We start from the raw sequence: 13,091 nt of genomic DNA on the forward strand, positions 1-13,091 counted from the left end.
TCTTAGCCATTAGGCCATCTCTCCAGCCCCAATTATCATTATCATCATCATCATTATCATAATAATTATTATTATTATTTTGGTTTTTCAAGACAGAGTTTCTCTGTGTAACAGCCCTAGCTGTCCTGGATCGCACTCTGTAGACCAAGCTGGCCTCAAACTCAGTGATCCACCTGCCTCTGCCTCCCGAGTGATGGGATTAAAGGTGTGCATCACAACCCGACAATTATTTTTTAAGACAGGGTTTCACTATGTAACCCTTGGCTGGCCTGTGACTTACTATGTTGACCAAGCTGGCCTTGAACTCTTAAGAGATCAACCTGCCTCTGCTCCTGAGTGCTGGGATTAAAGGAGTGTGCCACTATGCTTAGATTTTTTTTAAATTATTTTAAATTATGTGTGGCTGCATGGGGATATATGGACATGACTGCAAGTACCCACAGAGGCCAGAGGCATCAGATCCTCCAGGAGCTTGAGGCAACTGTGAGCTACCTGATGTGGGTGCTGGGAACCAATCTCAGGACCTCTGGAAAGGCAGAAAGTGCTCAATCACTGAGCTATCTCTCTAGCTTCTATTTTTCTTTTTCTTCCTTAAATTTTAAAAATTATTTTAAATTTTTATTTAAATATTAAATTAAATTATTGTGGAAGTATTTTGCCTGCATATATGTGTGTGTACCACCTGTGCCCAGTGCCAGAAGAGGGTGTCAGATTTTCTTGGACTGAAGTTACAGATGGTTGTGAGCTGCCATGTGGGTGCTGAGAACTGAACTCAGGCCCTCTGAAAGAGGAGCCAGGATTCTTAACCTCTGAGCCCTATTTCCAGCCCTCTATTTTCTTTTAAAAGTACATTGGTCCAGGCGGTGGTGGCGCACGCCTTTAATCTCAGCATTCGGGAGGCAGAGGTAGGCAGCTCTCTGTGAGTTTGAGGCCCGCCTGGTCTACAGAGTGAGTTCCAGGACAGCTAAAGCTACACAGAGAAACCCTGTCTTGAGAAACAAACAAACAAAGGAATGATTGGTGGCTGGTGAGATGGTCAGTAAGTGAAGACACTTGCCTCCAAGCCTAATGACCTAAGTCTGACCCATGGCGCTCTCATGGTGAAAAAGACAGAAGAGACCCCTCCTGCAAGTTGTCCTCTGACGTCCACACACGCACCGTGGCTTTTACAGTCACCCCAAGAAATACAGAAAAAAATTAAGTAGATTGGGACTATATAGCTCAATTAGTAAAATGCTTTCCTTGGAAGACCAGGACCTGAATTTGATGCCTAGACCCCACATAAAAAAGCTGGGCATAGGGCCAGCAAGATGGTTCAGTGGGTCGAAAGTGTTTGCCACCAAACCTGAGGACTTGAGCTCATTCCTGGAGATCCATATACTAGAGGGAGAGAACTGACTCCCACAAGTTCTGCTCTCACATCGACATGGGTCCTGTTGCACACTGGAGCCTTTACAAAATAAAATAAATGTGATTTCTTAAAAAAAAAAAAAAAGGTTGGGGAAGGTATGGTGGGCACACCTTTAACCTTGCACTTGGGAGGCAGAGTCAGTCAGATCTCTGTGAGTTCCAGACCAGCCAGGGCTACATAGAGAAACCCTGTGTCAACAAATAAAATGGCAGAGGGTAATAAAACACACCTGACATTGACTTCTGTCCTCCACAGACTTGCAGACACAAGAGAGAACCTGAAGGAGAAGTGACTGTAGGTGAGATCCTGGAATAAGGGACAATTTGCAAAACCCAAGGAACTCTGATTAAACATAAACTTTAGTTCATAACAGCATTGTTTTGATGAGTCAGTTCTATCACACCAGTGTGAGATGTTCACTGTAGTGTGAACTGAATGTGCTGAATTTGAGAACTTTGCACATTTTCTTTGCAGTTGTTGTAAAATGAGGGTTTGGGGGCTGGAGAGATGGTTCAGTGGTCAAGAGCACTGGCTGCTCTTCCAGAGGACCCAGATTCATTTCCCAGCACCCACATGGCAGCTCACAACAATCTCTAATTCAAGTCCCAGGGGATCTGAAGCCCTCTTCTGGCCTTTGTGGGCATCAGGCACAAATGTAGTATTATAGACATATATATGCAGGTAAAATACTCATAAAGTAATAAAAACTTAAAAACCAAAACACTGAGTGTGGTGGGGCATACCTTTAATCTCAGCACTTGGAAGACAGAGGCAGGTGGATCTCTTGTGAGTCTAAGGCTAGCCAGAGCTACATAGTGAAACACTGTCTTTAAAAAAAAAAAAGGCCAGGCAGTGGTGGTGCACGCCTCTAATCCAAGCACTCAGGAGGCAGAGGCAGGCGGATCTCTGTGAGTTCAAGGCCAGCCTGGTTTACAGAGTGAGTTCCAGGACAGCTATGCTGTTACACAGAGAAACCTTGTCTTGAAAAACGGGGGGGGGGGTGGGGGTGGGGGTGGGGATAAAAGGATGTACAGCTGAGTGGTAGTGGTGCGCTCCTTTAATCCCAGCACTCAGGAGGCAGAGGCAGGTGGATCTCTGTGAGTTCGAGGTCAGAACTCGTCTACAGAGTTCCAAGACTGCCAAGGCTACACAGAGAAACTCTGTCTTAAAAAACAAAACAAAACAAAACACAAATTCCAATTAAGTTTTTATTTACTTGTTTTGTGTGTGTGTTCCATGGTGTCTCTTCAGAAGACAAGTTGACAGAACAGGTTCTGTCCTTCCACCATGGGGCTCTGGGGAGCAAAGGCTGTGGTAACCCCTTTACTCATAGACCCAGCTCACCAACCCTGTCTTTTTTTTATAGAGTTGCTAGAGATCAAAGCACACTATGAAAGTGCTAAGTTGCTGAGAACTTGACTTTTTTCCTTTGTATGTGTGGTGTAAGGACGGAACCAAGTGAGGGTTTGACATGTTAGGCCAGCACTCTAACACGGCCTGCACCGCCATCTTAGAAAACTTAGTTGTAATCCTTTCCCAAAGGCATTCTTCATCCCTGGTTTCCTTAAGCCATACCGTGTCTCTGAACCTTAACTTGCCCATCTTTCCAGTACTGGGACTTGAACTCAGGACCTAATGAATGCTAGGCACTCCACCACTGAATTACATCCACAATTTACCAATTTTGAAATAGTGAAATTATAGCTGGAGAGTTTGCTCAGTGGTTAGAGCACTTATTCATGCAAATGACCCGTTTGATTCCCAGTACCTACATGGAGGCTTACCTCCTTGAGCACCAGGCATACATGTGGTGCAGTCATACATGCAGACAAAACACTCATACACATAAAATAAAAATAAGTAAAACAAAACAAAAAATAGTGAAATTATTCTGTCTTTTTAAATTTTTTTATTTTTTGGTCATGTAGAGGGGAACCATAATAGGTAAGTGCTCTACTAATTTGTTATATCACTACTCTATTTCTGGTTTGTTTGGTTTGTTTTGAGACAGAATCTCATACAGCCCAGGTTGGCCTTGAGCTCAGCTATATAACCAAGATTGACCCTGAACTTTTTGTTTTTGAGTCAGGATCTCACTATTTAGGCCTGGTGGGCCCCCACCCTGCTCTCGAGGCCATGCTGGCCTTAAATTCACAGAGATCTACTCTGCCTCTGCTTCCAAAGCCCTGGGAATAAAGGCTTCACCACCATGCCTGGCTGGACCTTGAATTTCTTTATTCTTTTACTTCTACTGTCCAGTGCTGGGATTGCAGGGATGTACTACCATGCCTGGTTTTATGTGGTGCTGGGCAGTCAACCCAGTTTCCTGAATGCTATGCAAGGGTTCTACCAACTTAGTTACATCCCCAGGGCTGCCTCATTTCTTTCTGATCTTCTAAACTACAGTCAGTTTAATTTTGCTATGTACTAAGTTCTGTGCTAAGCACCTTTTAGTCACATGCATTAATTATCTCCTGTGTCACAGGAACCTGTGTATAGGGTCCTCACTCCCCCCCCCCAGAAACAGACTATATCTAAGCCACAGAACTGGCAAGCAGTGGAGGACTGGTGTCAAAGCTTTCAGCTCCCTTCCTTCTACAACCTGAGAGTGTGTGCCCACCTCAAAGCCAATTTTGAAAGATGTGCTTCCCACACAGACTGCATGTAGGTCAGCAGTCTCTTTCACTATGGCTCTCAAAATCTGCTTCTTGAGTTCCTAATCAGAAAGGCATTGCCAGGAAGGCTAGCAATCATTAAAAAAAGACTACATTTTTATTCATGTGTGTGCAGGCAGGCATGCCACTGGACATGGAGACTAAGAGGACTTTTGGGAGTTGATTCTCTCCTTCCACCATATGGGTCATAGGCATGAACTCAAGTTCTCAGTGGCAAGAGCTTTTTATTCCCTGGGCCATCTCATTCCCCTTCCTTTGTAAAAACATTTTTGTTTCCTGTGAGTATGCATGTGTATGTATATACCCACACATCTTTCAAGAATTGTTTCTGGGGTTGGGGATTTAGCTCAGTAGTAGAGCGCTTGCCTAGCAAGCACAAGGCCCTGGGTTCGATCTTCAGCTCCAAAAAAAAAAACCCCAAAAAACAAAAAACAAAAAACAGAGTTGTTTATGTCCTTCCACTACACGGGTCTGGGGCTTGAACTCAGGTTGGCTTTATCAGCTGGTGACTTTACCTGAAGTGCCACCTTACAAGCATAACAATCATTCTTTGAACACTTTCTGGGTCAGGCCCTGGACACTTTCTTACAAATTCATATAGCACAGTGGGGCTTCTGGGCACACTTTTTTTTTTTTTGAGACAGAGTTTCTCTGTGTAGCTTTGGAGCCTGTCCTGGAACTTGCTTTGTAGACCAGACTGGCCTAGAACTCACAGAGATGCACCTGCCTCTGCCTCCTTAGTTCTGGGATTCTTTTTTTTTTTTTTTTTTTTTTTTTTTGGTTTTTCGAGACAGGGTTTCTCTGTGTAGCTTTGCGCCTTTCCTGGAACTCGCTTTGGAGACCAGGCTGGCCTCGAACTCACAGAGATCCGCCTGCCTCTGCCTCCCGAGTGCTGGGATTAAAGGCGTGTGCCACCACCGCCCGGCAGTTCTGGGATTCTTTTTTTTTTTTTTTTTTTTTTTTTTTTTTTTATTTAGGTGCTGGAGAATTGTGATCTGAAAAGTTGAAATGTTGGAATTTTGTCGAGCAAACCATTTGGTCCTTGCCATTTGACATTTCTTTTTTTTTTTTTTTTAAATTCATTTATTTATTATGTATACAGCATATGTGATTGCAGGCCAGAAGAGGGCACCAGATCTCATTCAAGGTGGTTGTGAGCCACCATGTGGTTGCTGGGAATTGAACTCAGGACCTCTGGAAGAGCAGTCAGTGCTCTTAACCTCTGAGCCATCTCTCCAGCCCAGTTCTGGGATTCTTACATGGGCCATCATGCCTGGCTGTGGGCACACATTTTTAATCCCTAGTACTCTGGAGGCAGAGGCATGAAGATCTTTGTGAATCTGAGGCCAGCCTGGTCTACATAGAGATGCAGGACAGCCAGAGCTATATAGTGAGACCTTATCTCAAAAACCAAAAACAAACAAACAAACCAAAACAAAATTCATATAGCAAGAATCTAGGTGAAACTATTCAAACTCTGTATGTTGTAGGAGAAATGGCTCAGCCCGTGGTTAAGAGGACTTGCTTCTCATGTAGAGGACCTGCTCACACGTGGCAGCTCACAACCCTCTATAACTCTAGTCCCAGGGGATGCAATACCCTCTTCTGGTCTCTGCAGGCACTAGGCAAACTGTGCTGCACATACATATATGCAAGCAAAACACTTATACCTAAAGATAAAACTGTAAAAAAGGAGGAGGCATTGGAGAGATTGCTCAGTTGTTAAGAGCACTGGCTGCTCTGGGTTTTTTTTCCATTTCCTTTTCTCCCCCCGCCCCCCAAGACAGGGTTTCTCTGTGTACCTTTGGAGCCTGTTCTGGAACTTGCTCTGTAGACCAGGCTGGCCTCGAACTCACAGAGATCTTCCTGCCTCTGTCTCCCTCACTGCTGGGATTAAAGGCATTCATCACCACTGCCCGGTACACTTGTTGCTCTTACAGGGACCCAGGTTCAATTCTCAGGACCCACATGGTGGTTTACAACCATTTGTAACTCCAGTTCCAGTGGATCTGATGTCCCCATCTGATCTTTGAGAGCTCCAAGTCTGCATGCTGTGCACATACACATGTGCAGGTAAAACACTCATAAATAAGTAAATCTGGGGCTGAAGAGATGGCTCAGTGATTAAGAGTACTGGCTGCTCTTCCAGAGGACCTGGATTTAGTTCCTAGAACCTACAGCAGCTCACAACCATCTGTAACTCCAGTCCTAGGGGACCCAACACCCTCTTCTGGACTCTGCAGCTCCAGGTATACACATGCAGTATGCAGACATCTTGTGGAATATTAGTTTAAGATGTGTTGCATTCTTTGATGTTGCATTTGTTTAACTCTGTAAAGCTGGGTTACTTCGCTTGTCTAAAACACCTGATTGATCTAATAAAGAGCTGAACAGCCAATAGCTAGGCAGGAGAGAGGGATAGGCAGGGCTGCCAGGCAGAGGAGAAACCTAGGCTCAAGGACAGAGAGGAGGAGAAGAAAAGGAGGACGGAAGGATGGCATTGGCCAGTCACACAGCCAGCCACAGAGAAAGAAGGAAAGAAAGATGTATAGAATAAAGATAAAAAGCCCAAAGGCAAAACATAGTTAAAGAGAAATGGGATAATTTAAGTTAGAAAAGCTGGTTAGAAACAAGCCAAGCTAAGGCTGGCCATTCATAAGTAATAAGTCTCTGTGTATTTATTTGGGAGCTGAGTGGCAAGCCCCCAAACAGTAAAAAACAAAAAACCAAAAAACAAACAAACAAAAAAACCAACCACATAGACATATCTGCAATCACATAAATAAATGAAATTTTTTTAATCTAAAAAAAAAATAAACCCAGCAACAACAACAAACTCCATCTCAGTCGAAGCACAAGTAGTTCATGTCTGTAATTCCAGCACATGGGAAGCAAATGACAGTTCAGAGCCAGACCCAGCTATTGAGGTCTCCTGCTCTGAAAACAACAGCTGGGTGTGGTAGTTACCCCAGAACTTGAGAGGTGGAGGCAGGGGGACCAGGAGTTCAAAATCATACTTGACTCCACACCAAGTTCAAGGCCAGTCTGGGCTACATGAGAGCCTGTCTCCAACAAAGGGAACATACTGGGGAGATGTGCCAGTGAGTGGAGTACTTTTGCACAAGCATGGGGGGCTGAGTTTGCATCCTCAGCACTACCGCTCACAGTCATACCCCAGGACTGTGCTGGGCAGCCTGTCTGGTGAAATGGCAAACTCTGTCTCAAAAAACAAAGTAGAAAAACAATTATGGGGGATATCCAACATTAACTTCAGACCTCCAAGAAGGTGCTGACAGATGTAAGCCCACTCATTCACACACACACACACACACACACACACACACACACACACACACACACACACACCCCAACCAACCAACCAACCAAAAACCCTGCAGCATTTGCTTACTATGTCCAGGACCATGTGTAAGATCCCTAGCACCACAAAACGTAACTGTAACCAAAACAAAAAAAACCCAAATGAAAAAATAATTACACCCCAAACCCTCATACCTTGCTGATAGAAAATGGTGGTAGCTGCTTTGGAAATAAACCAGTTCAGCAACTCCTACAGTCTGTATCAGATCTACATTCTCAGGAATATTGAAAATTCGTTCCTATGAAAACTAACATGAAGTCACAGCAATATTACAAGTCAAAGGGCAGAAACAACCCAACACTCACGTACTGAAGAACAAGCAAATGTGGTACAGACATGCTACAATGGAATGCTGTTTGGTAATAAAAAGGTAAAACAATGCACGTATCTTGATATCATAATGCCAAGTGAACAAAGCCAGTTACAAGACTAGGTGGATTATATAAGAATTATATCTGAAGTTGTCATTTGATTTGTAAACTAAAAAAAAAAATTATTTGGAGACAGGGTTTTGATATGTAGTCCTGGCTGGCTTAGAACTTGCTATGTGGACCAGGCTGGTCTTGAACTCTCCTGCCTCATCAGTTTTGGGATTAAAAATATGTACCACCACACTTGGATAGAAATATATTTTATGTGTGTGTGTTCTTGAGTGTATCCATGTGCACCACATTCTGTAGAGGTCAGAAGAGGTGTGGGCTTCTCTGCAACTGGAGTTATAGATGGTTGTGAGCCACCATGTATGTGGATGTTGATCCTGGGTCCTCTGCAAGAGCAACAAGTGCTCTTAACTGCTAAACCATCTCTTCAGGCCCTTAAATCCCCCATCCCTACATGGTCTCATATATCCTTTGCTGGCCTGGAACTCTATGTACCTGAGGATAACCTTGAACTCCTGATTACTTGAGTCCTGGGATTAGGGTCATTCACTGTTCTGTATGGTTATTTTTTGTTTGTTTGTGTATGAGTGTTTGCCTGCATGTATGTCATTATGTGCATGCCTGGTGCCAGGAGAGAGGGCATTAGATTGCTTGGAACTAGAATTAAAACTATTGTGAACCTCCATGTGGGTGTTAGGAACAGAACCTGGGTCCTCTGTAAGAGCAGCAAGTACTCTTAACTATTAAGGCATCTTTCTAGTCATTAAAAAATATTTTGGCCAGGCGGTGGTGGCACATGCCTGTAATCCCAGCACACAGGAGGCAAAGGCATGGGGATCTCTGTGAGTTCAAGGCTAGCCTGGTCTACAAAGTGAGTTCCGGGATAGCCAGAGCGGTTACATGAGAAACCTTGTCTTGAAAAACCAAAACCAAACAAAATTATTTTGTGTACGAGTGCACATAAGTGCAGGTACCTATCGAGACTAAAGGCATCAAATCTCCCAGGAGCTGGAGATACAGGTTGTGGGCTGTCTGACATGCATGCCAGGAACCAAACTTGGGCCTTCTGGAAGAGCAGTATGTGCCCTTTAACTACTGAGCTATTTCTCCATCCTCTTATGTCTACTTTTATATAGTGCTGGGGATGGAACTCAGAGTCATCCATGCAGTCAGACACTATTCTGACTGAGCTACACCTCAAACCCTGACTCCTTCAGCTTGCTCTAATGGTCCACCATTGTAATACTTGACACCAGGACTGTACCAAAACACCTGGTATGGGGTACACAGCTGCATTTTTAGTTACTAGCAAGAGTCAAAACAATCTTCTGTATTTTCATTGAGCTTTAAGTCAGTGACTTAGACCCCACCCACCCAGTTTTAGATCTGGTTCTGAGTCAGAATAACCTTAATCCACTTTTTTTTCTTTCCTTTTTTTTCTTTTTCTTTTCTTTTTTTGTTTTTTTCGAGACAGGGTTTCTCTGTGTAGCTTTGCGCCTTTCCGGGAACTCGCTTGGTAGCCCAGGCTGGCCTCGAACTCACAGAGATCTGCCGGGCTCTGCCTCCCGAGTGCTGGGATTAAAGGCGTGCGCCACCACTGCCCGGCCTTTCCTTTTTTTTCAAGACAGAGTTTATTTCTTTGCTGACTTTCTTTCCAAGCTAAGGTCTCACTGTATAGTCCAGGGTGTCCTTAAATTTATAATCCTCCTGCCTCAGCTTCCCAAATGCTGGGATTACATGAGTACACTACATATACACAACTAGCTTCCAGTCGACTTGTTTTGCTTTGTGTATACACATTTGCATGGAGGCCATAGGTCAGACTCTGATGTTGTTTCTCAGGAACCATCACATTTTTTGAGACAGGGTCTCTCACTAGCCTGAAGATCACTACACACATGGCTCTTTTTTAACATGGGCTCTTGAAATTGAACTCAGGTCCTCAAGATTGCACAGTACACACTTTACTGAGCTAGCTCCTCAGTCACTTCAAATTGCTTTAAAAAATACTTGAGCTTAAAACAAGGGCATATATTTATAATCCTAGTACTTGAGGGGAGCAGCAGGAAGATCTGGAGTTTAACATTAGTGTTGGCCATATATAGTCTCTGAAAGCAAACAAAGCAGGAATGTATGTAACTCAGTCAGTAGAGTACCTGCCTATAGTGCACAAATCCCTGAGTATGTTTCCATGGACCTGTAAAACTAGGCACGGTGGTGCCACGGGTTCAAGGCTAGCCTGGTCTACATGGAGACTTCAGGTCAGCTAGAGTGGGAGACCTTGACACACAGAGAAAAGGTTGTTCAAGGTCATTCTCAGTTATATATTGAATTCAAGGCCAGTCAGGGATACAAGTGATTCTGCCTAAAACCAAAAAACTTGTATTTTACAAATAATAACATAACATAGAAACAATACTCAAGGGCAGGAGGGGTGGCTCAATGGTTTCCCAAACGCCCATGGCAGTTTGAAACCACCTGTAATGCCAGTCTCAGGGGTTCTGATGCCCTCTTCTGGTCTCCAAGAGCACTGCATGCATGTGGTGCACAAATATACATGCAGAAAAAAAATACACATGGAAAAAAATCATTTATATTAAACAACAGTATATTGCTCAGGATTCAAGATTACATGCCAGGCGTGGTGGTGCACACCTTTAATCCCAGCACTGGGTAAGAAGAGGCAGGGGATCTTTGTGGGATGGAGGACACCCTGGTCTATATAGTAAATACCACATCTGCTAAGGCTATATAGTGAGACCCTGTCTCAAAAACACCAGCCCCCCTAGCCAGGCAGTGGTGCTGCACACCTTTAATTCCAGCACTTGAGAAGCAGAGGCAGGTGGATCCCTGTGAGTTCGAGGCCAGCCTGGTCTACAGAGCGAGTTCCAGGACAAGCTCCAAAGCTACACAGAGAAACCCTGTCTCAAAAGACAAAAATCAAAAATCAAAAAACAAAAACAAAAAATCCAGCCCCCCAAGATTGAGGATTATATAGCTATCAGCTGGATATGGTGGCACATGGGAGCCCGAGGCAGGAGGATTGAAAGTTTGAGATCAGCTTAGGCTACAAAGAGATTGTTTCAAAAGAATAAATAAGATGTATATATGTATGTGCGGGTTTTGTTTTAAATTTTGGCTTGCCTGGCATTTACTATGTAGAGCAGGTGGCCTTGAACTCACAGAGACCCCCTGCCTCTGCCTCCTGAGTGCTCAGATTAAAGGCATGTGCCAGCACACTTGGAGCAAAATTACATATATACCCTTTATTTTTATTATTTTAAATTGTGTGTGTGTACATTTGGGTATGTGTATTTGAGTGCAGGTGCCCATGAGGCCAGAGACTCTGGAGTAGAGTTACACATGGTTGTGAGCCACCTAATGTGGGTGGCTGGGTTTAACTCTGGTCCTGTGGAAGAGTACCAAGTGCTCTTAACTGCTGAGTCATCTATCCCCATTCAAAATTATACACACACACACACACACACACACACACACACACACACACACACTTAGGCTATTTTGTTGTGACAGTTTCACAACCTGCTGGCTTATTCTGTAGTCTTAGCTGGCTTCCAATTCATAGAGGTCTATGTGCTTCTGTCTTCCAAGTGCTGAGATTAAAGGCATGTGCCAATACACCCAGTACTATGTATGGGTGTTTTGCCTGCATGTGTATGTGTACCACATTCCTGCATGGTGCCCCCTAGAGGCCAGAAGAGACTGTTGGTCTCGAGACTGAAGTTAGAGATGAGTATGAGCTGCCACGTAGGTGCTGTCAATTGAATGTGGGCCCTCTACAAAGCAGCATTTCTATTTGTTTCTCGAGATGGTTTCTCTGTGTATCTCTGACTTGATACTCCTTGAACTCCACCTGCCTCTGCCTGTGCCTCGGGACTGCTGGGATTAAAAGTATGCACCATGCCTGTGCTCTTAACTGCTGAGCCAATTCATCAGCCCCCCAATATTCTAATAGTCTTTTGTATTTCAAGATAGGGCTTTTCTGTGTAGCTCTGGCTGAACTGGAATTCACTCTAGCCTCAAACTCACAGAGATCCACCTGCCTCTGCCTCCTGAGTGCTGAGATTAAAGGCATGCACCACCACTGCCCAGCATCTTGATATTCTTAATAGCTAGTGTGCTAAGGTTGTTCTAGCAAAACCCATTTCCTAACATCAGCCTCTCTATGGGAACTAATTTTGGCCTAGTTTTCCCTATATGTTGCTAATTCTTTCTGGAGTTGCCCTGAGCATGGATCAAAGCTTGCAAAGAAAAATCAATGGGAATGGTGGCCAGGAGTCTACACAGAAAAGGCAGCTCTTAAATTCTTTGCATTCTCAGCACCCACAGATAGAGGCTCACATTCATCCTAACTCCAGTTTCAGAGAATCCAACATCCTCTTCTGGCCTCCTGAAGCACCAGGCATGCACAAAGTGCTTTAATTTTCTTCACACAGTGTTTGTTGCTCTTTTCTCATAATGGAATGCCAAGTGCCAGGTAGGCTGGGATTTGTTTACTTCTGCCCCACGCTACTAGTTTAGGGCCTGGCACAATGGATGAAGTCAATGGTGGTTTAAAGAAAAAAAAAAGCAGCTCAGACTTGAAATCAAGTAAGAGGAAAAGGGAGCTCTCTGAATTGGGTGCTGGTGAGGTGGAAACAGAGAGGGGCTGGTAGAAATCAGACATAGGAAAGGACCCCATTTGGGATATCAGAAGTATATGTGGAAAAACACCTGGGAAAGGTTGGATATACTCTGGTAGGTATTTTACTAAACTAAGTACGGTGACCCAAGTGTATAATCCCAGCTCTTGGAAGGCCAAGGCAGGATGACAAAAGGCTAGCCTGGGATACCTAGTGAGACCATGCTTGAAACATGGAAAACAAGCCAAGTATAAGATGGAGGTTCAAAACTGGTTCAATCTCATTTTTCAAAATATTTTAGGCAGTCAGAAAAGTAACTGGAGGAACCAAGGCCTGAGAACAGTGGTTTTCAGAATTAGTCTGTAGTTTTAGATTTTTTATATCTCACCATATGCCCCCAAGTTTCTAACTTTCTTTACCTTTGCAGTGTACCTTCCCCTAACTTGTTTCAAAGGTACTAAGGACCTTTCCATCCCAGGGCTTTGCTTACGCTGGGCAAACACTCTACCAGTGAGTTTTCCTTGGACTGGGCCTCGCTATGTAACTGTGTAGCAAGGGCTGCCTTGAATCAATACTCCTGTCTTTGCCTTATGAAGTGTTGGG

The sequence above is a fragment of the Peromyscus californicus genome, unplaced genomic scaffold, assembly GCF_007827085.1.
Source record: "Peromyscus californicus insignis strain IS unplaced genomic scaffold, ASM782708v3 Scaffold_4__1_contigs__length_199733344, whole genome shotgun sequence".
Lineage (NCBI taxonomy): Eukaryota > Metazoa > Chordata > Mammalia > Rodentia > Cricetidae > Peromyscus > Peromyscus californicus.